At 39.2% G+C, this 27,367-nt stretch overlaps 1 pseudogene across 1 annotated transcript in view; it reads right to left on the reverse strand.

The window, feature by feature from the left end:
• The window catches only part of LOC147848811 (BEACH domain-containing protein C2-like), a 29,307-nt pseudogene extending 3,825 nt beyond the window's left edge, over positions 1-25,482 (reverse strand). Inside the window, exons 1-31 of the transcript XR_015531870.1 lie at positions 25,386-25,482; positions 25,043-25,102; positions 24,756-24,889; positions 21,672-24,644; positions 20,792-21,588; positions 18,593-19,277; positions 18,371-18,505; positions 14,478-14,582; positions 14,257-14,382; positions 13,635-13,711; positions 12,750-12,831; positions 12,307-12,642; positions 11,511-12,175; positions 10,347-10,431; positions 9,554-9,748; positions 8,131-8,682; positions 7,899-8,042; positions 7,301-7,807; positions 7,064-7,212; positions 6,744-6,813; positions 6,497-6,580; positions 6,240-6,296; positions 3,630-3,698; positions 3,458-3,544; positions 3,191-3,307; positions 2,679-2,828; positions 2,151-2,235; positions 1,959-2,079; positions 1,769-1,865; positions 487-600; positions 20-389 (exon numbers count right to left, since the gene is read on the reverse strand). The product of XR_015531870.1 is annotated as a BEACH domain-containing protein C2-like (transcript). The remainder of the gene's footprint in view (positions 1-19; positions 390-486; positions 601-1,768; positions 1,866-1,958; positions 2,080-2,150; positions 2,236-2,678; positions 2,829-3,190; positions 3,308-3,457; positions 3,545-3,629; positions 3,699-6,239; positions 6,297-6,496; positions 6,581-6,743; positions 6,814-7,063; positions 7,213-7,300; positions 7,808-7,898; positions 8,043-8,130; positions 8,683-9,553; positions 9,749-10,346; positions 10,432-11,510; positions 12,176-12,306; positions 12,643-12,749; positions 12,832-13,634; positions 13,712-14,256; positions 14,383-14,477; positions 14,583-18,370; positions 18,506-18,592; positions 19,278-20,791; positions 21,589-21,671; positions 24,645-24,755; positions 24,890-25,042; positions 25,103-25,385) is intronic.
• Between the last annotated feature and the right edge of the window lie 1,885 nt (positions 25,483-27,367).

Genomic DNA, 27,367 nt, shown 5'->3' on the forward strand with positions numbered 1-27,367 from the left:
CCCAAAGCTGCATGTTTACCAGTCAATAAGTATCCATCCAGTGTGATAGCGACAATATGATTACTCTCAATCCCTGACGCAATACAAGCAACTGCCCGAGGATAGCGCCATTCTCCCAATCCCACTCCACTCTGCCTACTAAACATACGGCTCAAAGCTCCACCACCAGATGATGGAGCTGGTTTAGCATGCTGGAAGTGGAATGGCAAACCATGTCCATCAGGGGTATGTGGCTGCCACTTGTGTACAGCCACAGAGCAGGCAGGTGATTTCATATCCACTGTAATGACTGATTCAATTGTAGTGCATATAGCACCTGCTGGTACATTGCATCGTTCAGGGTAAGGTACTGCATAGCACTGGACAGCTGAAGGATTCCTGAAAATTGTCTGTCATGATATAAATTGAATAGCTATGGTTATATTTCCCAACACAAAATGAGGAAAATTCGAGAAAAACGGAACAAATGTATAGCTCTACTATCACCTGCATATGAAGGACTTCTTCCAACGCCATTCGTTTGATGTGAGGAGAAGTCAATAACTGAGATGGTGTCTGCCCAAAATACGCTATCTGATCTTGAGTACCTTCTCGGATAACCTGAGTCAAATATGTCACAGCACTGCATCATTCATTTTCCATACTATTGTGTTTATCAGCAATGAGGGTCATAGAGAATTTTGTAGTCTTTAGAGATTAATCGTTGTGCATGGACTTGGATAAGACATTGAGTTAACGGCTGCAATACTGCCATATTTGATTGGGTCCAAGTCTGAAATGCATTCTTATTCCGCCTCTTCAATCGGCAAAAACAACCAACCGGGAAGCGCCACTCGAAGAGCTGAAGCTCCGGTCAAGGGCCATCCGTTATAGAACGAGTATAGACAATTGTCAACTCGTTATAGAACATGGTTTCTCATCCCTTTTATTGCTATACGTAGCAAATAAATATAATGTATGTATGCTTAGATAACCACACAATAAACTTTCGCATTCAACTGTTGACAAGACATGGGAGCTCTTCACTATTGACTTATGGAAGTAGAGCTCCTCAGACATATGTCCCATCATATACTTCGAAGAAATGAAGAAAACTAAATCAATATACAATATAGATAACAGGGTGTTCAGTGATTATAGCACTAGACTTGTTCAGAAATAAGTTCATGCCCATGCTTTATTGAGCACCCGTATGGTTGGAACTACATATCCCTACAATCGCACTTTATTCCAAGTTTACAAATTTTCATTTCTTCTAGCTGCCTATATTATGTTTAGCAATGGGCACAGTTTCGGCTCAAACCGAACCAAACTGTTAAGCCATGGCTTAACAGTTTATTGGTTCAAAGATAAATAAACCATTTGGTTTGGTTTCAAATATTATGATCTGGTTTGGTTCGGTTTTGAATTTCATGGTTTAGCGGCTTATCGGTTTATAAATTTGGTTTGGTTCTAAATTTTTCATAAACGGTTTGGTCTAAACGGTTCAGTTTAAATGGCTTCATAAAATTTAAACAGTTTGGTTTGGTTTTTAATATAAATAAATGGTTTGGTTTGGTTTCAAGGCCAGGAAACCAAACCAAACCAAACCGAAACTGAACCGCGCCCATTGCTAATTATGTTCAAACATATAGTAGGATACTTCAAGAGAGCCCCCTTTTAACCTACCAAACTGGTCAAATTGTTTGTCTTTTTATTGATAAATATATCAAGTTCACAATTATAACCAAAAGAACATAATGTCAAGAAAAAACAAAATGCAACTTACTGGATCCGTTATTTTGTCTATGTCTACGGCACCCTCATATGTCATGTAAAAGAAGACATTATTAGCAGTGACAGCATCCTTCCCTCTTTGCTTATATCTATACACAAAACATATAAAATTCACCAGGTTTTGTTTCATAAAGAACAATTGTCAGTAAAACAGGATTTATACTCCCAAATATCTTGCTCACCCAAATATCAGATCAATCCACTCATTAAGATGATTAGAAACATGTTCACTCTCAAGAGCTGCACGATGTTTGTGGATAAAGTCAACTGGATCTTTTGCCCAAGGAGGAAGTTTGACATCACCTGAAATTTTGATGAAGATTAGCACTGTAACAACCTCAACAAAAACAAGAATATCAAGTGAGAACACTTACCTATCTGTTCACCTTTCTGAGTCTTCCCTAAATTGATGTTGTTAATATTCATCAATGTCTCTGGGGAGTAAAACAGCTCTGGAACCTGCACTTTTGATTACAGAAATCAGGGATATTCATGAATATTTGTCATAATGCACTAGAAGAACATATATGGTGTGGGTTATAGGCCATCTTATATAGTCTACATTATCATTGACAGAGCCCAGAGATGGATATTCATGACAATTTATCATAATGTACTAAAAGAAGTTATCTAGTGTAGGTTATTGACCATGTAAGACCATTTTTAGCAATCGTCCGTTTATGAAATAAAAGAGATGAGACGATAGAGAGAATAGTTTCAACCTCATAATGATGTGTCCCACAAGTATAATTATGTAGTACCAAAAAAAGACCATATGTATTAACTTTAGCAAACAATCTTACAATGAATAACAAGCTCATTAATGATGACCTTACCAAATACGTCACAACAAAACAATATACTGGAATTCATACAAAAAACTACAAAAGAGAGAACTGTACCAGCTCCTTGACATCACTCATGTCCTCCAATACACCATTCCAGGTTGCTCCAATATCCCCAAACATACGATCTGCGTGGTCAAATTTCCCCCCTTGCAACTGAATAGAGAGTGTAGTGAAGGGCTCCACACGAACCAAATAATATAGAACCTGTAAAATAAGTATAAATGAGAAGAGAATTGATTCTGTTCACAGGTTCATGTCACTGTAAATACAGTGGACTTGTGAGTTGGATTCATAAGACTTGTAGATTGAATTCATACAACTTGCTAAATAATACCTTTGCCATTTACATCATTTAGTTCAACATGCCCATTTTTCTTGCAAGTTTTATTACATATCGAAAATATGTGCACAGAATCTTGATATGAATGATCTACTTCAGAAGGAAAAATCTAATTTTTTAAGCATCACAGAGTAGCAACAATGAAAGACAAGAAATCAAATAATCCCTGACATTCTCAACTTCAGACCACAGACAATCTCAAAAAACAAGGGAAAGGTCACCTAACTGTACCAGCACTTGAATAATGAGAACCATAGTGAAACTGGGGAATCACTGGGTCGTCGAAGTTTTCATATCTATCCAAAATTTTATCCAGTCGAGTGGGATTCAATGCTCCAACAGGCTGCAAAAAGGAGCACAGTTCATACAAAACAGCACTAATAATATTTTCACCCTGATGTAGTCTTTGAGTACAAACTTTCAGTGGCCCAGCAAACACATGGACAAATAGATGCAGAAGATACAAATGGGTATTCATCAATGTGATTATTACCTTTGAGAGATCTCTATAAATGGCAGGGTTATCCAATTCAAGAGTCTGTGAAGAGTAATCAGCAAGAACCCATGGGAAGACAGGGTACTGTCCAACATGTAGCTAAAATGTCAAACCCAAGAAATAACTTGCATACGAAGTACAAAACTGTGTTTAAAGTTCAAAACAAAACCTGCGTGATGTCATTGTAGCTTCTTCCAGCCAATGTATTCAATTGCATCAGATACTCAAAGTTGCTTATCTGAAAATCCATATCCACACATGAATACCTATTCTCCACAGCACAAACCTACTAATACCTATATTGATGTTCTAATCATTGATTAATTGAATACCATAAACCTACTCTACTCAGGGGCCCATCGAAAACTATCATAATAAGAAACATAGCTTTTAAGCTATCAATAAAATGTACCTGTTTTGTTCTCTTTGAGAAAGAAAGAACACTATACTAATGTCTTTTAAGAGGCCAAAATGGCCAAACAAATTATTACATCTTAAAATGTTGTCTCGACTTTGAGAACAACAAACCAACCAAAATAAATGTAACCAAGTAAAAAAATAAATAGAAACAGCACAAGACATGAATAAAGAATCTCGTTATCTATACATGTAAGATTCTCAATTCACATATATTGCATTTTTGTCTTCAAAATGTCTCTAGCATAGGTTAATCAAGAATGGATAAGTCTCCGAAGTGAGGGAAGCACCAGTGATGGCAGGTGATAATGACCTTTTATCTATCAATGACAAGGGCGGTGAGATCATCGTACATGAAACCGGGGCCTACGTGTACGATAAAACGCTATTGCTTGACATATTGTAACTCCTTTGCAATGTCTTGGTTGGAAGTCCATTTTTGCAGCCCTTGATTGACTTGTAGCATGAGTAGGAAAGAAAGACAGAAAGATATATTAACGTCTTTTAAGAGGCCAAAATGGCCTATAAGACCAAACAAGATATTACATCGTAAGTGTTGTCTCGTCTTTGAGAACAACAAATAAAAAAAAGAGAGAGTAAATAATACCCTGTAAATATAAAAGTATATAAGATAAAAAGAGACGAGGGAATGTGGTTTTCGGCAATGTGAGATTCTCAAGTTAGATATATTGTAGCTTTTGTCTTCCAATGATCTCTAGCATAGGTCGATCCAGAATGGAAATGTCTCCGAAGTGAGGGAAGCACCTGCGATGGCAGAAGATAATGGCTTTTATCTGTCAATGACAAGGGTGTCAAGGTCGTGGTCCATGGGACCAAGGCCTATGGGCATGGCAAATTGCTATTGCCCGATCAATTGTAACCCCTTTGTTATGTCCTGGTTGGGAGCCCATTTGTGTATCCTGTGATTGACTTTTAGCATTAGGAGTGATGGGGCTAAAGAAAGTTGTGACTGTTCTTTGTGCATGAGCTTGTGTGGCTGTATTCTTCAACAAATTTTCCCCATGTCTCTTGAGCTCTAGCAAGAAAAGTTCTAGGCATCGTTGGTCCTCATATTCCATTACCTTGCGTAGTGGGCCAAAGCCTTGTTTAAAGAGGCAATGGTATCTCCCTCTGATTTCATAAAAGACACTACAGTGACAAACATAGTGTTCTTCGGATTCCACTCCTTGATGACACAATTGGCAAATTCTCTCTTCTAGGGGTAGTCGTGTATATCTGCCTATCTCAATCTGTAACTGATGTGATGAAGTTCGCAGCTGCCCTATCACACTATGCAACACATAGGATAGATATATGTCCATATAAGGTGGCCTGATGATGAATCCCTCCTCCGATGTGTGTAAGAAGTGTGTCTTATAGTGGGCCATGTTTGTACCAAGTGGTATTTTGGGGCTGATCCATGTTATCTTGTTTTCCAAGTTAATAATATCAGGAGTGGTGGGGTTAAGAACGTTGTGTTGTTCTTGGTTGATAAACTTGTGTGGCCTTACTGTCATCATATTTCATTACCTTGTGTAGTGTGCCAAAGGCTTGCTTAAAGAGACAATGGTGTCTCCCTCTAATTTCATAAAACCAATACAATGATGTGAAGAAGTTCACAGTTGCCCTATCACACTACACAGCACATTGGATAGATGTATGTCCATATAAGAGGGCTTGATGACGAATCCATCTGATGTATGTAAAAAGTGTCTTACAGTGGGCTACCAAGAGATGTGACGGGATGATTCATGTTATTTATTTCCAAGTTGATAATATCAGTTCAGACAACTCTTTTCTTTTCCTCTTTGATCATGTTTAGATGAGGGATAATTCAACCTATATTGGAAAGGTGGTATTGCATTTATGCTTATGCCATATTATTGTGTTTCAACATACAAACAGAACTAGATATCTTAATCACTACTCTTGGCATCTCTATTTGTGTAGTATTGTATAATGATCCCTGACAAGCACCATCATGCCATATATTAGAATCTTTCATTGTGTGCAGGTCCTCTGATTAGGTCTACGCATCAGATAGGTGTCTCTTTGATTTTTCGCCCAACAATCAAAAGCTGTCTCAATCTCTTCGAACCCCCTAGAGTTGTGATCAATACATTATACTTACCTTTGTCAACATTAACAGGCATAATCCCTAAAATCTTAAATGGCTGGATCCAGTTCACAAATCTAAAGCAGCCAAACAGCATACCAAGAAGAGAAGAAATTAGAGCATAGGATTTCTATCAAAAAAAACACAATAAGCTGAATTTTTTTCCACAATTCTACAAACACAAAGAAATGCAAGAAGTTGAAATCCAGTCTAATTAAAATCATTAAAATACAGGGTAATGCACACCTCCCATCTAGCCCATCGTTCTGTCAACTGAGTCCTCTTCAATAAGTGCTCTGGTCTCTGTGAAAAATGCACCAGCAACAGAATAAGTTCTTGCAAGATTTAAAATTGGGAAGAAACAATACATTAAAAAATTCAAACTTCAGAGCATAATCACAGATCATCCTATTATTTGGTGCATCAATTTTTGGTCCCATATGCCTAACGATCATACAAGTTGTAAATATGATTTTCTCAGTTTCTATTGATTAGTACTTTACCTGTGTCGCAGCAAAGAAATTTTTCAAAAATGGAGGTCGAGCCTGCATAAGGGCTTTACAAGCCTTCTTTCTTCCATCTGCTGTCTGCATATAGGAAAACATAAAGCAAGCAAGCTCACAAATCCTGGTAGGCACACCTTCTTTGAAATTAAACAACACGTCAGGCACAACTTCGAATTTAGGGATAGATGATACCATTCAAATATTCTATTATACTGCCATCAATCGCAAGTAATTTACAACTTACCCCAAAATTGAAAAAGTAGTTTGACCGGTCAACCATAAACAACTCCAATGCACTTCTTCTCAGCAGATACCTGCAGTTAGAAAAGTTATAATATGACTGCTGAAAGCATGCATAACAAACTGTAAAAAAGACAACAATCTCAGAACTAAGTCTGCATTAGTATGATACTGATCAAGTATGATTTTTTATCATTCATATGACGAAGCAAGCATTCTGCATATTACTTTAAACAAAACTCGACACCACTTCATAAATCACCAGAGCACCATACAAAATTTGGTAACAGCAAATTCAAAGCTAAAATACAAATGCCTACATACCTTCTACTGTACACTTCTCTTAAAGCAGACATGGGCCAAACCCTTCCCTTCCCTTCTTTCTGCTTCACATTGATTTCTGAACTGTTACCCTCAGAATGCACTATAACTGCATTAGAGTCAAAAACAAAGTAGATCCGTCTGCTTGTAACCTGAGACAGCAGCACATAAGACAAATAAATTGATTGGAAGAACAGAAAATATGACATACTTCTATAAACTTGTTTCCTTGAGCCTTACGTGGAAGATCCCCCTTGACACTCTCAAGGGATGCACCATTGTTGCCGGGATTTCCAGCAGAAGCTTCTCATGAGGCTCAATGACTTCCACATGCGAGTTTCCTGATATAGCTGAAGCTAGGCTCGTTGAAGGCCCCATGGTTGCAGCTTGGTCGTCAGAAGATGACTGCTTGGAAGAACTACTAAGACGATGTTGATAGTCTCTCTCTTCTCTACGATCCTCAAAATCTCCTACATCACTTTGCAATGTTTCATCATCTCCCAGTTCCTCAAAAACAACCTGCTCTGGTAAAAGCTTTGCAGCCTCAGCAGTAGGGATGGGTGTGCTTATTGATGTCCCATCAGATTCTTCTCCGATACTAGGTGGATTGTTGCTAGATTTATTAGCGTTTGTTTGAACATCCAAATAATCAGCTGCAGCTCCATGATGATCATGACCTTTGTAGTTCCGCTTCAACCTCTTTCTCATTCTCACAGAATTCTCGACTGGATCTAGCTTCCAGAAAACCTATTGAATTTTATATTTCCAATTAACACTAGAATTATCATCGAAAGTTTTGAAGACAATTACAGAAAATAAAAAAGAGCCGAAGACCAACATTCTGACTGCTTAACAGGTCGCATGATACTAAGCCAATTAATGTTCCAATTTCTAAGAGACGCCGAAGAAGTAGCCTCCATGCATGAGATCCCAACATTTTGTCATTTTCCTCTGCTGCAATGAGAAGTATACACCTTCTCACCTACAAGTTTAAAAATAAAATTAATATCAAACAATGGCTGCAGAATTAGAGTTCCTCCAGGGACCTAAGTAGAATTAGGATAATATACCTCCATATTCTGTAAACCTCGGGCAGTTTCCATGATTTCAGATAATGACAAAAAAAGCTTCAAGCTTGCCACATTTCCATCACTATCTCGAAGATCGTGTCCAGGACCTGCTAACATTGCACAGCATTCTATCCATGCTGTGTGCATAGACTCAAAAATTCCCCATCTTTTCGCTCTATCCCTATCACTGCTGGTTCGTCTTTGAGCAGAAGATGCCATAGCCACAGCCCCCAGGCCCCGACCAGAGCCAATTTTAGCTGCACGTTCTTGATCTCGAGCTGCAGCTAGAGCAGCAGCTTTGGCACCGGCCTTATCCTTGGGAGGGGGTGTAACCTTTCCAGATGGTGATTCCGGTAGCTTTTGGAAAGAAGTAAAGGTGCGTAGACGTGTTGTCTTTCTTTCAAATACTGGATGCTCACGCCTCTGATGACTTCCTTTGGACGCATTGAAGTCACCACCTCCTGCTCCAGCGGCAGCCATAGCAAGTGCCATCGCTGCTGGTGGTGATGCAAATGCAGCGGCCCATTCAGGAGTTACCATAGCTGCAGCAGCCTGTGTGAGAAAACACCAGAAATTGTCATGAATGTTTTTATGCACTCAGAAAGTTACTAGAAATAGGCTACCCATTATCTGTTTTTATATGAAACTAGTATAAGATTTAACATGATCATCACTTTGACGTTCCCTGTTAATTTATATTTTTCTTCATATTAAAGGGTTCAATAAATGTTCCATATAATATTTTCCTCTATTATTGAATGTTCTTGAATATTTTCTGCTGCAACATTTAAAATCGTGAGATCTTTAAAAACAATAAACACTTAGGGAAGTTAATTCCCTGTATTCATGCTCTTCTAGCCTAAAAGGAACCCACTAAGAGACTCTTCTTCTATAGTGATTGCCAAGCCAAACATAAATAGCAGGTCATAAACAGCTGCCCCCAAGGTACTCACATTCTCTTATTTGCTGTTTTTGGAAAATGTCAGCAAACGATGTTGAGTAGACTCTTCTCAAATTTTGTTTTTCTCAAGTCACAATATCACTACAAATGTTCTGAAACTTAGTATTTCCATTTGCCAAGATAATAAAGAGCACACCCTTTATTTCTATTCCATGATTTTCCATATTTTTGCTATTCCAATAGACTCACGCAAAAGAAATTTTCAGAAAAGAAAGTTCTTAGGGGCAACAGTAGTCATCCTTGCCCCTTTGCAAATTCATAAACCTGACACAGCCAAATACTGTGTACAAATCAAAAGGAACTCTGAAGACACATTGTACAGTATGATTTCCAAATAGAGAGAAAGTCACAAACACAGAGGACTGATCTTGGAGAAGCAAAATCACAATTTCCCTTACAACAATATATTGAAGCACGAAATGCAAAACATACACTTGAGTTATATGCCTACATTATAGCTACCTCCAAAGGATGTGCATCAATGGCAAGTGAACGATCTTCAACAGCTAAAGGGCTTTGTCCATCTGCATCAGTCAATTCATGCATTCCAGATAACAATGGTCTCCATCGTCTTAGAAGGGTTGCAAATGGTGGAACAATCATCTCAAGATAATGCTTTCGGAGAAGCTTCTTATCAGCACTAACTGCATGCCAAACCTGCAACAATTTCTCAATTGTGAAGAACAAAGATGAATTTGTCTGATTATGCAAGTCAAATGCAATTAACATTAATAATTAATTTTTATCATCTTTAGACATTTTTTTATGAGATACAAATCATGAGATCGTCATGCTTAAAATTTTCACAAAGCCATGACTTCAACTATTAGGCATCCATAATTTACTGTGCAAGATACAAACATTTATGAACATAAGAATTGCATATTATTTCTCCTTCATGCATAAATATAAACAGTTTTCAGGTGTCTCCAAAGACTGAATAAATCAGGTGCCACTGAATCCTGAATGGAGCCCCTTATGTCTAGAAATTTGTACAAAACGCGTTACTTTCTAGACATAAAACTACAATGTTAAATCTCCTTAATATGCAAGCATAAACAATGTTAAATCACCTTAATATGCAATCATAAACATACTAAAATTAAAATGCGATGTATTGATAGCATTTCACATTACTACGATCAAAGCACTATGAATTGTGGATCAACACAGGTTGTGCATTTAGCTTCAAGCTAGAGCATAAGCTAATTTTGAAGGCAGAATGTAAGCATGTAATTTACTAAAAATATGTTACCTCTGAATACAGAATGCAAGCTGAAACAAGTACACGCTGCCGCCTTGATTCTGTCAATGGCATTGAAAGGAGGGGAGCAAGAACACTGCTCACAGATAAAAAAATTTAGAAAGATATCATCTTAAATTCATCCATATAGTATAATGCTTCAAAACCACACTATGAAACGTAATATATTGCCCAGCATGTTGCAGTTTACATAAACCTTTAACTCGATACAAAATAAATTATGCTCACAACAGGTTCTATGAGCATCGAAAGTTGAAGCTTAAAATCATTTACACAACAGAACGGATGCCCTTTGGGGGAATATTTGAAAACCAAATACCTAGGGAGTCAAACCCAGAATATCTACTTCTATTCTTGTTCTATGTGTCAAACCAAATTCCTCAGCGTCAAAAAGCATGAGATATCTACAAATCCCCAAATCTCATTATGACTTGAGATTTGTTCTTCTCAAGCTACTGGGGGATGCAATACAATCATCTTTGCTTCTTGATGCTAATTTCCTTACCCTCAACATACATGTATAATGAAAGAAACTAGAACGCTTTGGTCCAAAGAAACCAAGATGTAAGTAATGAATAAACATGTATTTTGTTTCACTGATCAGTCCTTGGACAGTAAAAACTAAATCCAAATGCTACGACACTACCACTCCTATACGTTGTGTGTACGCAGAGCCTCATGGACAGGCGCCCAGAAGAATCATGACATATGATGCCTTGGCTCAAGGATTAGTGATCCCATCCCAAAGTGTGACTATTTAACCATCAGTCAAGAATGAAGGCATGGGTGAGTGCTATCTTGATAAACGATATTTTCAGAGTGACTTTCAGGGAAAAAGTGAAGCTATTTGAACAGATTGATAGGATTTCCCCATTTCCTAGGAAGTTTTGTGGTCTGAGCTCAAGAAATGGGATGAATTACTGTTACTCAGTCTGCATTCAAGTATGTAAATCACTGCAGAATCCTTTTTCAATGGGATAGTAGAGCGTCCCACATTGCCATACGAATGAACAGCATAACCCCCCACTATGCTTTAACCCATGCAAAATGACATAGTCATGAAATCTATGTTTTCAATACTGTGTAAAATAATGCTGACAAAATAACTTGTATTGTCACCCATAAAGCAGATGAAGAATGTTTTAGAACACTTACCACCAAAGCAATGATGCCTTGTTTCTATTATTCTGCAAAGCGGCAACATGCCCTCCCACTGTTGAGAACGAATCTACCCTTGACAACCTTGAAGAAATATTGTCAACATCACTTCTGCTCCTATGTAAGCTCGGAGAACTGTCAACTCCTTTGTCCTCTTTGGAATTGCCAACTCCTTTGTCCTCTTCTCTCATTGAAAGCAACACCATCCGAAGCATAGTGAAAAAGGGCTGATCACTATCAAGAAGTTGTTGCAGTATATGCATACCTCCAGTTCCAGTTCCTGCTCCACCTCCATAACCAAATCCACTACTTCCAGCTGCCACACCAGATGCATCCAGTAAGAGTGCTTCTAACATTGAGATTGACTTCTCAACTAAAGGGAGTTCCACCCAATTTCCATTCTCATCTTTCTCTATAACAGATTTCCATGAGTCCCAACCACTCCCTCCTCCACCAAACACTATCCCTCTTGTGGGGAGTCCAACTCCATACCACAAATGACTCCTCCTTTTCCAACCAGCTCCAAGATCTACACCACAACTTCCATATGAGATGAATGCACAACGGACAGACTCATAAGGTTCTGCAGCAGCTGCTGCTGTCAGACGTTCCATTGCAGCTGCTGAGATCTGCCCATTAGAATCTGCCATAGATGCAAGTACCTGTTTTTGAACAAAATAAATATACATACAACCTTAATTGCATTTTTCACTAATGAGACTTATTGACATATTTTCTTTGAGAGAGATATTTTGGTACTGAAAAGTACATGAAAACAGGAATCATGACTTACATCAAGGGAAAGACCACCACTATCATTTGTTGTCGAAAATCTTCGAGACCCAATAACTTCTGATCCATCAGAGCTAGTCCTGTTCAAGCCTAAAAGACCTAGACTTGGCATAAATGCACGTGGAGAGGCTGGTCCACTTCCTGGTGCGGACGAAAGGGAAGGATTAAATATCTGGCATTGCAATCTCAAATGATCCTCAACAAGCATCAATAAGACAATTGCATTCTCTGCCAAGGACATGGACATATATGCCGCTACATCAGCTTCTGCTTTTGCGGCCCTAGGAGATAATCCTCCAGCAACCACACCTGCTGCTGCTGCTGCAACCACCTGTGTCTGGCATGCAATCAAACACAAAGAAGCATTTACTCATGAAAATCTGATCCAAGGCATTTTGAGGAGGGGTAAAACCAAAATAATTCAAATCCTTAAGCCACATATACCTGCAGCTGAAGTTCAGCAGCTGCAAAATCCAGGAGACCACTCAAAAGCTTTCGCTTTATGAGAGGAAGTGACTCTTCCCGCCTAAAATCAACAGTAGCAGAATATTGGGAAATTTTCACAATATTGTGCTTTGATAGCATGCATAAATGATTTTATAGGAAGATCATGGGTTATTCAAGATAAAAGTGGGAGGTTTCAAGAAGCTGAAAAACATTCAGGAAGATGGATTTTCAAATGTAATATATTAACCGCGAATGCAAAATGATACTTTGAATCTTCTATCACATTGGATTCACTTTTTTGGCAAAAAGGAACGGAATTATTTCCGGAATGAAGTTGCACTACATGAAGGTGTGACGGTAAATGGAGTAAACTGTACTCTTCCAATAGCAAGCCAGGAGACCCACATCTAAATACAGAATAAACTTCAATTATTTGGCCCACAACTATCACTTCACTACTGATTTTGATGTACATTCATGTTTGGTTTGACATGCATATGACTAGTTGAGAATTTTATGCCAACCTCTAATCTAGCTCAGAATCCTATACCCCAACTTAACTCAATGAAGGAATTACAAAACATAGTCAGTAGGGACAGTACATAAACAGATATATTTCTGAAAGTTACATCTAACAATTTTGCATTGAATAATATCTTAATTGACAATGTGACCCTTCTCAAAATGAACGCAAGAGAACCTATTGAACTAAGAATGAATGAGCATTTCTTTCAAAGTGTAAAAAATGCCAAAGGAAAAATGCTACATTCTCAATGTTGGCATATTCTGAAAATCACAAGAGCTTACACCATCTTTCTAGAACAAATTAAATTTATGATCAGAGGAAAGCCTTTCTGTATATTGAACATTCTCAACACTTACCGCTGTCGTTGTTCTCCTGTTGAAGATCCACCAATCATTGCTAGCCATTCTGCACAGTGAATCGTTGACTCCACATCCTACAAAATGTTATATCAGCACAACAGAAACGAAGTCACTCAATTTTCAAATACCCACATATCAGCATGGTAAGTTATGGTTATAAAATAGAAACAAACCATACAAAGGCAAGTCTGTTAATATACATGAATGTTTTTATTTCCTATTTCAAGCAGACCTCCCTGACACTAGCTATTTTCAGATATATTTTGAATCCCCCTTTACAGACAGCATTCTTTATTGTAGTACTAACCATTTAAATTGCAAATCCTCAAGCGAGAATTGTTCCTCTTTTTATATCTAGACTGTGCCCTTCCTATAGCCCTAAACTGTTAATAAAACTTAGATCCTGCACAATATCATTATTTACAAGTTACATCAACCTCTAATACATTATTATTATTCAGCAAGTGCCATTCTTTTCGGAGCTATGAATTACTCCCCTCGACTCAGCCTGTGTTTGAGGCCGATTATATAATTATAAAATAGTTATACACATGATTGAACCAGGATTTTTAGTTAACTACCATAAATCTCCATCACAATCGAGTAAGGAATCATATACCTTCCATCCATCTTTCTGCCGCAAAGAGTGCTCGAGAATAATCATCAAGAAATTATACACAAGATCCTCAATATCTGCAACACTTCCAGAAACTTCTTGCAATTTCGGTGCACTAGTTTTCATACACTAGCAAAACAGCAGATGGCAAAACAATAAAACTTGGATCAAACGCAATGTATCATGCACACGTTTCAACCATTGTTTATCATAAAAATACGCACTTCGTAATTGGACATCAACATTTCAAGCAGCCATTCTGGCCATTCAGGCATTGCTGTTAATATGGCTCGGTTTTCTGAGTGGATGCAGGCAAGGAATAGAATATCCTGCATAAGCCAATGTCAATGTCATGTTAATTAATTAATACATATAAAATTCACCAATAAATATCTATTCAGCAGAAAATATGCAATCTGGAAAGACACTGAAGAATAAGAATATGAAGGTATAACATAAAATTACTGACAGGAAGAGGTGCATCTATGAGCAAATCCATGCATCTCCATCCGGATAGTTCTATTTCAACTTGTGTGATTCAGGAACATGTGAAATCAATTAGTCTTGGTTACCTATGAGCATTCACATTGTACAAAGAATGTGGCAGTATTTTTTCCATCAAGTGATCAGAAGAATCATCAAGGAAAACTCATAAATACATAATTCGGGAAATTTTACCATCCCGTGGTCAATATAAAAGAACTTGACAATAAAATACAATTCATATGTAGATTATGATAGTTTTCAGCCATTAGGTTTGTGTACGAGTTCTCTCACTAGCATGTACATCACCCACCTTCCATTTGCTGGTTTTAGCTGAGTCTACCTTTTCTAGATGCAACGTAAGATTGTCAGCTGTCCCCACATTCAAAAAGTTTAGATACCTCTTTATTGCCTTGCCCTCAAGGATGTCTTAACCTTCCATTCAAAGTGTATGAACACAGTTTCAGATTCTCAAACATAATGGTTTACGGCTTTTCCCAGCCATTTTGTTAAATCATGACCTTGCCTGTTCCAGGATCATGATGGATTGGTAGGTGAGCACTTTATCTATGCCCATGACATATTGCTCCCATTACTACCACACATCTTTACTAGATGGACAGAACATACCACCGTGACAATCCTCACGAGTGGAGACCCCTTTGATGCTAAGCAACTATAGGATAACCATTAGTTGGCTAAACTATATGGCTCAATCCTACAGCCAGAATTGAGTATATAAGTAACACGAAATGACTGCCATCCAGCTGGACAGGCAGGCTTTTGGAAGGGGGGGCACAACTTTGTATCACATATTGACCCTCCGAGCCCTTATCAAGGAGGGCAGAGCCCATAGTAAGAGGATATTGCTGCTTTGTGGATTTCTGACAATCCTTTGACACTGTGCCACTTGCTCGGCTCATGCAATGGGTATGATGATATAGTGCTGATTTCTGACCCTCCCGAGGAACTATAAAGACATCTAAGCGCCTAAAAAGTACTTTGTACGGAAAAAGGATTGTTGATCAACATGGATAAAACTAAAGTGATGGTGTTTAATGCCATTCAAGCATGGGTAACGAGATCAGAACCAGAATTCTTCTTGGAGGAGGAAAAGGTGGCATACACCCACTCCTACACATACCTAGGAGTAACATTTACAAGCCTAGGTTCTCCTTATGAGAGCCTGCTTGTGCCCGACTTTCTCGTGGATATGCAGCCCTTGGTGTTCTCGAGAGAAAATGTGCATATTTGCAGTTCTAAGCGCCATGAACTAAACTATGGTTATTTGATAAACTTGTCACACCAACTCTTCTCTAGGGAGCAGAAACATGGGGACTGAGTCTTAACAAAGCGAATCGAGACCTTTAGCGTCAATGATTTCCCGCATGATAAGGAGCAAAGCATCGGTGCCCCACGATATAATCCGGGCAGAGATGGGAGCGCACCTATAATCACCGAGGCATTGTTACGATCAATGCAGTTATTCATTGTTGGTATGCAGAAATGGAGATATTCATTGTTGGTATGCTGAAATGCAGCAATGGTTCGAGTCACATGGCATGAGTATAGATGCACTACCCCCGTTCCAATATAGCTTGGACTGTCCCCATCTAAATATTACCAAAGCGGAAAAGAATAGAGTGATCCGAACTGATATTATTAACTTGGAAAACAAGATAACATGGATCAGCCCCAAAATATCACTTGGTACGAAGATGGCCCACTATAAGATACACTTCTTACACACATTGGAGGATGGATTCATCATCAGGCCACCTTATATGGACATACGTCTATCCTATGCGCTGCGCAGTGTGATAGGGCAGCTGCAAACTTCATCACACCAGTTACAGATTCAGCTAGGCAGATATACACAAATACCTCTAGAAGAGAGAATTTGTCAATTGTGTCATCACGGAGTGGAATCCGAAGAACACTATGTTTGTCACTGTAGTGTCTTTTATGAAATCAAAGAGAGATACCATTGCCTCTTTAAACAAAGCTTTGGCTCCCTACGCAAGGCAATGGAATATGAGGATCAATGGTGCCTAGGACTTTTCTTGCTAGAACTCAAGAGACACGGGGAAAAGTTGTTGAAGAATACAGCCACACAAGCTCATGCACAAAAAACAATCGCAACTTTCTTTAGCCCCATCAATCCCACTAATGCTACAAGTCAAAACCAGGACATAACAAAGGGGTTACAATTGATCAGGCAATAGCAAGTTGTCGTGCACGTAGACCCCGGCCTCATGGACCACGACCTCATCACCCTTGTCATCGACAAATAAAAGCCATTATCTCCTGCCATGGCAGGTTCTTCCCTTGCTTCAGAGACCTTTCCATCCTGGATCGACCTATGCTACAGATCTTTTGAAGACAGAAGTTACAGTACATCTAACTTGAGAATCTCACAAGTGCCGAAAACCAGTTTCCCTCGTCTCTTTTTATCTTATTTACTTTTATATTTGCAGAGTAATATTTATTTTATTTTGATTTCTTGATTTGTTGTTCTCAAAGACGAGACAACACTTAAGATGTAACCTCTGGTTTGGTCTTATAGGCCATTTTGGTCTCTTAAAAGACGTTAATATTTCTTTCTTTCTTCCATTCTTTCTTTCAGGTTTCCATGAAAACTATGAAGAGTTTTACTTTCTTTCTTTCTTTGCCCAGTTATGTATGTGTTAGCTTCTTAAACCTGGTGCTCTTCTTATGTTCAATAGTTAGTTTCATCCTTCATTTAAGAATCTAACTCATGTCCCGTTTTACTCAATCCTTGCTTGCAATATCTAGATGGATTATTTTTTCAGCTTGCTAATATAATGGAGCTTGACTTTTCCCATGTGGTGAAGTTTTCGAAAGAGAGTATTCTACTTGTGGGAATGGGGTAGTATGGAATTTGAAACCATGGCTGTTGAAATCATTTTCTTCTTCATATTTCCATGGTATAAAGAAGACATTGGTGTTTCTCATAACTATTGATACAATAGCAAGGATTCCAAAGGTTTTCCTCGCTCCTAGAAGCCCACAGAGACGGAGTTGATGTTCCCATATCCATACATAAATAGTTAAAGCAAATAAATAATAACTCATATATATTAAATTTATTATGGTACCTCACAAATGCAAAGCCTCTCTACAGCTGAAGGATGAGCACATTCTTAGCCAGATCACATTCACAATTGCTCTCGGAGCTGTGAAGATGGTTACTAATATTTTTGAAATTGTCCTGATTCTATGAACCCAAAAGCCTAATGCCTTGAACTCAAAACAAACAAAAAATGTAGCAAAATAGGCAGCTCATAAGAAAGTGCTAAGATCAAATAAGATCACATAAAAACAAGGAAAGGAGAAAGGGGTGAACACGTTAGTCTTGCTATCATAACATAGCAGTGCTGCGCAAACATGAAGTACAAACTTCAGCACTGTAGGTCCTATCGAACATATTTGACAAAATAAAAACATGGCAATGGGAGGAACATCAACACGCTAGTTTCTGTCTATCAGTAAGCATGAATTGCCAAATTTATTTTCACATAAATCTTATATGAAACATTAAAATAGGAAAAGAAATTGCCATCCTCAAAATAGGAGCAATTTTACTAATCAGCTTGCAAACTAAAGTGCTTACTTGTAATGCTCTGATTTGTAAAGTTTTGGGTCCAAAAGGAAGCACACGAAAAAGCACTGCCAGGAGTTGCGTGTGCTCAAAACTATGGAATGAATCATAAAGGTTCAGATTAACATCAGATGACAATGTGCCTGCCTGAATAGAGAAAAGACAAGTTTGTTAAGAATAAAAAAGGAACAGCTAAAATCATTTCTTTAACCAGAATAGTGAGACATGTTTCACCTCAGACCGAATAGCTGCTGCTAATAAAGCCTCATAGACACTATTTGTAAGAAGCCTTTTCGGAGCTGCTTGAAAAGCCTTTTGCAAAGCATAAAGTAGCCAAACACTGGAATCAATGCTTGTGCTTGGTATATGATCTCCAAGAGTTGCAGCTGAAGGTATCAGTGGTGCATTGGCAGACCACAATAATGAAGCCATTGAAGAAAGCTTCAAATGATCGCCAGATATAAGAGCACCTATCACGCTGATAATACCAACAACTATTCCATCCCCACTGTCAATATTTCTGAAATTATTCTTTGCATTGTCGGCAGTTATCGATAACCCTATGCCGCCTAAATTTCTCCCATTCAACACACCTGTGAATCGACCCCCAGGATCCAAAGATTCAGATCGTGAAATGCTGTGAGATACATTTGGTGGTGCACTGGCAGCTCCATCAGGCTGAGAGCCATTAGTATCTTGGTCACTATGTACTTCACTAGTCCCAATTGATGCAGTTTCCCCGTTTCTATCACTGCCATCTTGTGCCTCCTTTTCATTATTCTCTTTTGCATAATGAGGAGTCTCTCCACTTTCATATTCCCGTTGCAGAAGTGTCAATAACATTTCAATGCCACCATAATGAAGAAGAAGTATTTGGTTGAACTACTAATCTGTAAAGGAGGTGTAGAACACGAGCAACCTGTAAAATATGTGATCATTTCAGCATACAGTTTAAAAAAAACAGAGTTTGAATGAACAGCTAAGAAGCATTGAAAATATAAGAAAAAAATCTGTGATTAGCAGAGGAAAGGCCATCTAAAGCATTTCACAACAGTTAGAACTTGAATATATCACAATCAGACTGTAGAAGATCACCAAATAAGAAAATAAAAAATGTACACACAAAACCTATGAGTGCAAGCTATGCCTATTCAATTCCCAACTCAATGCCTTTTACAGATCCTAATTTAGATATTCTTTATGTATAATATTGCATTCAATTCAGCTAGGTGTAGATAATATCTTTTAAATTGTCTGTGCAAGCCAAGATTTGCAGTGCACCATATCAATCTTTTTATAACTGAGGTAGCAGCTGATCTGTTGAGAAAGAGAAATCTCAGACTTATTAAGCTCTCCAAGGCAATGGTCACAACCATAACCAAAACTGTATAACAATATTATCTGAAAATAGCTATTGGTGAAAGAAATTTGCAGCAGAGAGATGTTGAAAAGAGTATTCCAAGTAGACAGGTCAAATACCATTGCTTGTTTGGCGGATCAATAGCTAACGCCATTACAAATATGATTAGAGAACTAGTCATTTAACATTATTAAAAGACACAAATACAGATTTCTGGGATAACACATAATTTATAAGCTTCACAGATTGCAATGCATTTAGCATACTTTGCAATGCACTGGGCTTACATTCATTGTACCAATAGGCATAATCTTCTGAATCACAAAAAAACACGCATGGCTGTACAGGCAGGTCTGGAACCCAAATGCTGTAACAAAACTATGACGAGATGTCGTAAAACTACAAAGCAATACTTGAAAGGATAGCCTTCAAAGAACAGGTCATACATAGACAAATCAAAACTGGCGAGTGGTGAGAGGAAAGCATCAAGAACTGTTACCAAAACAGAGGGCCAAAGATAAGGCAGAAAGCACCAAGAATGGTTGCAGAACTCAACCAGTGGAGGAGCTATTGCAGGAAATTATGCATAAATACAAAGAGATTGTCCCTGAAAGATTTCTTGATTTGAATTGTTTGAATTTCTCAGGCTCCTCACAGACATGGGGAGCTTCTTTGGAGAAAACATCCCCTATTTCTTTTGGATATAGGCTGATCTATTGAAGGACATTATCCCCAATTTGGACCAAATTCAGGGGTGATCCAGTTTTCATTAGAATAAGGACTATATTTATTTGTTTTATCAGTAGACGTCACTATTTATTACTTCAGTTGATTCCAGCATGATTGATATTATATAGCTTGTATACCAAGTTAAAGTATAATATTTATGAATTTATTAATTTTAAGGGTATGAACAAAAACCACTAGATCTCCTTTTCTGTTTCTCTTTATTGCCAACTCAGAAACTTATTAATTTTTAGATAAGTTCTATCTATCCGAAAACATCTTTGATGCAAAAATAAAGAGGAATAATACACATCTCGAGAAAAATAAAACAAATTGTCAATGATTACCTGATTTGGTTGTGGACAGTCCAGCAAAAACTTCACCAATACTTGCACATCTGTACTGGCAACAGCTCCCTGGGAAGTCCCTAATAGTAGCTCCACAATAACCAGTAGTTCATCAATCAAAGCATTTAGCTCTCCCACTGGTCTAGGGTGTGTCCCACCTGCAAACAAATGCAAGGAATCCGATTCTGGAACAACCCAGTAGCACTTCCGGCATCCATCAAGCAGCATCTGCACTGCGTTTGCTTCTCGCATGGTTGCAGATTCTGTAAAAACCATGTCAGCCAGGGAGGACAATAACTTCTTTTGGAGACCATATGAGCAACGGCTCCATAACTTCAGGTCTAGCAATAGTTTACTGAACAGTGGAACCTTTAGATTGTCATTGAATTTTGGGGCCTGTGCTAGTAGCACAACAGCAGCAACCAGCTCTTCATTTCTCGCATCAGGTCTTTCAATGACACTTGAATGTTTTTCAGAAATCGGCACACAAAGAAGGTGTGCGAGTATTTGTGCAAGCAATTGTGGTGCATGCCATCTAAGCAACTCTTCAGCATTTCCAGGATGCTGCAATGACAGAGATAAGATTCGTAAAATGGGTGCTGCAAGGACTGCAGCCTTAGATGATACATGAGGATTGACAATTATAGGTTCCATGGTGTCTTTGTCAACTCCCCCGATTGCCAATGGAAGCAATGATAATGGACCCCCTTCCCCTCTTGCCCATATTGTTTCTACAGGGCGAATCCTCGCTGCAATATGCACGTGGCCTAGAACTTCTGCAGGCCTCCTATGTGTGCCTGAATTTAACATAATTTGTATCAGCTACAAATTACAAATAAAAGGTGCGCTTTTATCATTAAATTTGAGAGAGAATTACTACCTGCTGCACCTGCTGGAGATGCATCTGGACATGAGTGCCCCACTAGAAGTTTGGGATGATAAAGTAAATGCAGTGAGGGCTCTAATTCCATGTCTAAAGTCACAGATTCCTCAGCTGCCATCATCGCCACTTCATTAAGTGAGAAACTAGGAGATCCAGCTCCAAAACCAAACGCAGGGACAACATCACCTCCTCTTGCCGCTAACCTAGCCATTTTTTCTTCACCAATTGGCTCTCTGAAAATGTAAACAGGCCCCATCTCCGCAAATAATGGGCACAGCCTCCTTCGTCTCTGAAGGCCAGCCATTGTAGGTGGAGGATTGGTACCAATGCAGCAAAAGGCTAGCGGTTTTGACACTCGGGGAAACTCAAATGGACGGGAATCACATAGATGGCCATCCACATATAGCTTCACTTCACTTTCTGCTTTTCCTAGAATGCTTTGTCGATGGACGTGCTCTATTCCAATGAAGTACCAATGTCGAGGCTTAAAATTGTATGTAAAATGCAAAGAAGCCTTCTTGCCTTTCATGCTTGCACTCTCAACCACTAAAAACTGGCTATGGAAGTATGCTTCGAGGCCCTGGTTATCTGCTGAAAGAAAGCTAAAAAGCCTTGGCATGTGTGCAGTACCCTCTCCAGCAAGAGCACTTGCAGCAGCTGCTGCAGACATAGCTGAAGATTTTCCAGACTTGGCCACAGCTGCAGCAGCAATTGCTGCTGCTGTTGTCGCAGCATGTACTGTATCAGCAAAAGACTCAATATAAAGCCAAGTCGCAAAGGCATATCCATTCACAAAAGGCCATTTGCTTTCACCAGGACCTAGCAACCCTGAGCTTTCCCCATCGAACTCAAACGTGTGAGATGGTCCTTTGGTTTCCTCCCCCGTCAATGCCCTTTCCAATGGGAGAATAAGGGAAAGTGACCTACCATCAGAAGTAGCATTTGCAATTGCTCGAAGCCATTCTTGAAGATCCGAACCGGTAAGGCAATGTGACCCTAAGATTGTCAATAACTCGAGAAGTGGTTTGGCATCCCACTTCTCATTCAGCCATAGGCTTGTCTTTGTGCCATTTGCAGTGGCAATGCTTTGAGCTGCTGCAAGAAGCACTTGAAGAAGACCCGCAGAAGAGCACATGGATCTATTCCGAGTACAAGACTTTAAAATAAAAGCTAATCCTCTCACCATTCGTGTTCTTGGACTCGGTTCATTCTGCGAAACATCTCTTGAAGGAAGCCAAGGAATAAGCTTCCCAGCAGCTAAAGCAGCTCCAACACTAAGCATCATCCTTGGAGAACTGTCAGATTTTTCATCATATTGCCCATCAGGAGCACCCATCTTTGCTAACAAGATCTCCACCACAAGTTTTGAAGTGTGATATGTCAATCTCTCTTCGTCAAGCTGCTCTTCTTCTGATATGATGCTTCTCAATTTGTCTAGACTGCTAGGGTCAGATCCCTGAATTGCTGAATCTATCAAATGGATGAGTTCTGCGGACGCATTTGGAAGCATTGCCTTGCCTTTGTGAAGTAGTGGCGAACCTAGTGGTGAAGGGAAAGATGAGTTGTCAAAAGATAAAAACTTATGATTTTTATGGGCTATAAGACTGTCATCTAGGTTCCGATCAGCATGGTTCGAGAAAGCTGGTGTTAACACATTACTTTCATCTATATTCTCAACATTAGGGTTCTGTTTTTCACTGCTTTTTCCAGGAGATCTGGGCTCTTTATCATGTCCAAAAGTGCCAAAGCCAATCCTCTCTAACAGAGAAGATGTGGTTGAAGTTGTGCTTGTTGTTTGAGGATCTCGCAAAGAAACCTGGAAAAACTCGTTATCTTGTTCACTTTCTTGCTCAGTATTTGGAGGAGATACTTGCGATTTCTCAATGGGTGAGGTCACCCAAACACTCTGGTCTGAAGAGGTGGCACCTAATGCTATATATTTCACTTCAAAAGGCTCATCAAATCCATTGGGATCTTTAATGAAATTGTCATTTAGATTAGTTCTTCTTTCTCTTTCATTATGCTCCTCGAATGTGTGAGACATTATTGATTTATCTATCACATCAATAGAGCTGGGAAACTCCTCGTCAGACCTTTCTTCCAAATCCGATATCGAACTCAGAGTTATAGGGTCAGGTGAAGTACAAACAGCCTGATCAACAAAGGAAGAATCGCGTGATGCTACAATCACTGATTTAACTTCTTCCGAAGTGATAAGATGTTTATGTTCTAAGACATCGCCATCATTCCCAGATGTTCCTGCAATTTTGATAATGGAATTATTCTCTTCAGAAGTCACGGGATCCTTATATTCCAAGTCATTGCCATGGCTATCTCTTCTATGTGTTCCTCTCTCTTTAACTGATTGGATTTCTTCAGAAGTGACAACATCCAAGCTATCATCGTGGCTCTCTCTTCTGGCGGATCCTGCACTTCCTTCAACTGATAGGGCTACTCCATAAGTTACTGGATCCTCACCATCTATGTCTTGTGCGCTCAATCCATAGCTATGGTTATCTCTTCCACTCATTCCTGCATTCTCTTCAGTGGATTTGACCATTTCAACTGATATTAACTCTTCACTTGATGATTTTATCTCTTCAAAAGCAGGAGGGTTCTTATGTTCGAAGACTACTCTGTCCAAGCTATTTTTTCCCGTTGTTCCTGTAAAATCTTTTTTGTCGAGTATCTCTCTAAAATCCTTAAACCCTGTTGAAGAAGATCCATCATCCAGCATTTTTATTTGATGGTTCTCATCGATAATTCTGGTTTCAGTGGATGAGACACTGTCAAATGAATCCGAATCTGATGGAAACTGGGTTCCTTTCAAGCTCTGAGAAACTCCAATCTCAAAGCCATCTTTACTTTTTCCTGAATCAAGATTCTCTGGTTCATCTGCCTTGACATAGCCATCATCCTTCTCATCCATCGCTAGATGAGTGATAACACCCTAAATGCAGATCCTTGATCCTTTATTTTAAAAGCTTCAAATCAATTACAGATCCTCAAATTGCGAATTGAGTTTATGGTCATCAAGCATCACCATACAAAATTAAGAATTTTTGCAGAGAAATCAGGTACCTTAATCAAAGAAATCCATGACATTTGTATTTCGATGCCCATTTCTCTGCCATTGATAGATGAGCAATCAAAACCTACACCTGGATCGTCGATGCTTCATTCAGAAGCTTCCAATCTCAGGTGGGCTCTGGCAACTGAGCTTGAATATAACAAAAGGAAACAAATTATCTGGACAAATCGTATATATCTTGAATAGAAAATGCTAAGAATAGCAGAAAAAATAAATAAATTACGTAGAGAATAAATGTGAGTTTATCAGAATTATATAAAATCTGCAAAACTCTTACCCCTAACCTTTGATCCTTCATTCATGAACTTTAAATCCCAATTGAGCTACACTAATAGAGCTTGAGCATCATGATAAGAAACGAATTACACACGGAAATCAGATATACTTGAATCAAAACACACCTAACAGAAATACATTAATGTAAGGAGGTGCAACAGTTTTCAATAAAATTCCAACAAAAGGGAACAAAGGCAAATCTGTACCAGAACCTAAATGCAGACCCATAATCTTTAATTCAAGGATGCTGCTATAGCTATAGATTTTAAACATAGAAAAAACAATATATGCATATATATATATATATATGTATGTATGTATACGGACACAGAAATCAGATATACCTATATCCAAACTGTTGGGGAGCTTGATATACCCAAAACTTAAAAAAGAGCGAGGAAGGAAGAAATGGGTGATGCAAAGACGGATCTGAGGGGGGGGGAGGAAGAGAGAGGGAAGAAGAATAGAAAGACAGAGAGATCTGGCAATGGATGGGGAGGAAGCTCGAGGATCTCGTTGTTGTTGTTGTTGTTATTGGGGGAAGAGGCAGGGGGGGGAGTGAGAAGAAGGAATGGGACTAGAAATGGAAAGTAAGGTTTTGGGCAGAGTCAGAGACAGAGACAGAGACCACGTTTGTGGGTCATGCCCAATGCAAAATCACACACGACCTTCCTTCCTTCCTTCCTTAGTCGTAAAAGGAAGAAAAGGAAAGAAAAGGCCTTCTTCTTCTTCTTCTTCTTCCAAAATGAAGCTACTTTCCCATTAGTTAGGAAGGATTATTACAAAGAGATTGTACAAGGAGGCTTATACACAAATCGGGGAATCTCCCTCCGATCAAGTTCAAGAAAATGAGACTACTTACCTCGCCTTTCAGACTGACTACTTGATGTAAGTAGATACCTATAGCTAAAAACGGTGCCTTTCAGTGATGGCTAGTACGAGACACCTCCTGGGGTCGACAGCGGAGGGAGTGTGTGGTAAGTGAGCCGGAAACAGCCAACATGGGGGCTGGTAGTTCCACCTCGGGCCACTTCCTCCTTGTGTCACCATAGGCGTGTTCCGCCATTTCTGCCAAAAGCGCAAATGGACAGTAACCACGTCATTGGAATGGCTACAAACCTCGTCCAATTGCCCTTGTAAGCAGCTGATCAGCGCAAACCATATGTCCATTATCACTTCCTCCAGGGGTCGCACCAGATCCTGAAAGACCTTTAGGCAACGCGCTTTCCATACATACCACAGGGTGAAGCCTACGATCAGCATCCAAATGTCCGAGAACCTAGGGGGTACGAACTGCAAGCCTCTCTCAAATCGAATCTTGGCAAATTTGCCTCTCATGCATACGTAGCACCAACTATCCGCATTGAGGGTGTCTGTCCACCTATCAACGGAGTGATCAAGCCATGTCACAGCACTCCACGATGTTGTTCCTTCCACTTCACATGTCGCAAGGAGGCGAGTCACTCTATCCCATACCTTTTGAGCTTGAGGGCAATCCCACAGACAATGCCTCAGAGTCTCAATATATTAGAGATCTAGGTACTAAAGTAAGCTTAAGATAAGGATAAACTAATGATAGATAGAAAGGAGAAAGAGAAAGAAGGGTGTCGATCCACCCGACCACCCCCAAGCGAAGGGATCGAGATGGACTCGAGCCTCGATCGGCGTCCCATACCACTGCCATGGCGTCGAGTCGTACCTGGTGTTGGCGCGCTCGCTACAAGAGTTGACCCACCACAAGAGCAGAGTCTCGATGTAGTCAAAAGATGATCAAATGAGGGTAGTTAGGCCTCTTATTTATAGCGATACCCAAGGCTCCCAGGCAAGTTCACACTTGACCTAATGGGTTGTCTCAATCCCGAGGATTAAAAGTAATCCTCCCCTTCTTTACACTCTCGTTTAACCCTCACACTTATCCACATGTATAGAATACTACGGTAAATTCTCACCACGGGATATTAAATGGTCATGCCCGTAACATACTCCCCTTCTTTAAAACATTGCACTCTTGCAATGGAAAGTTAGGGAAGTTTGTTCTTAGAGTATTCTCGCGTTCCCATGTGGCATCTTTGATAGATTTGTCCATCCATTTAATTTTAAATTCTCGGATTTCTTTTGTACATAACTTTTTTGTTTTAACATCGAGAATTCTTTCTAGTACATGTGGTTTCAAAGATAAATCTTCAGAAGTAACCAAACTTTCAGTTATAACTGTGTTGTCGCTAGAACCTAGAAGTTCTTTTAGACGACTCACATGGAAGACTGGATGAATTCCTACACCATCGGGAAGAGCGAGACGATAGGCTGATGACCCAATGCGTTTGAG

The sequence above is a fragment of the Azolla caroliniana genome, unplaced genomic scaffold, assembly GCF_043228905.1.
Source record: "Azolla caroliniana isolate FFs.n. ecotype wild unplaced genomic scaffold, voAzoCaro1.0.p SCAF_213, whole genome shotgun sequence".
Classification (NCBI taxonomy): Eukaryota; Viridiplantae; Streptophyta; class Polypodiopsida; order Salviniales; family Salviniaceae; genus Azolla; species Azolla caroliniana.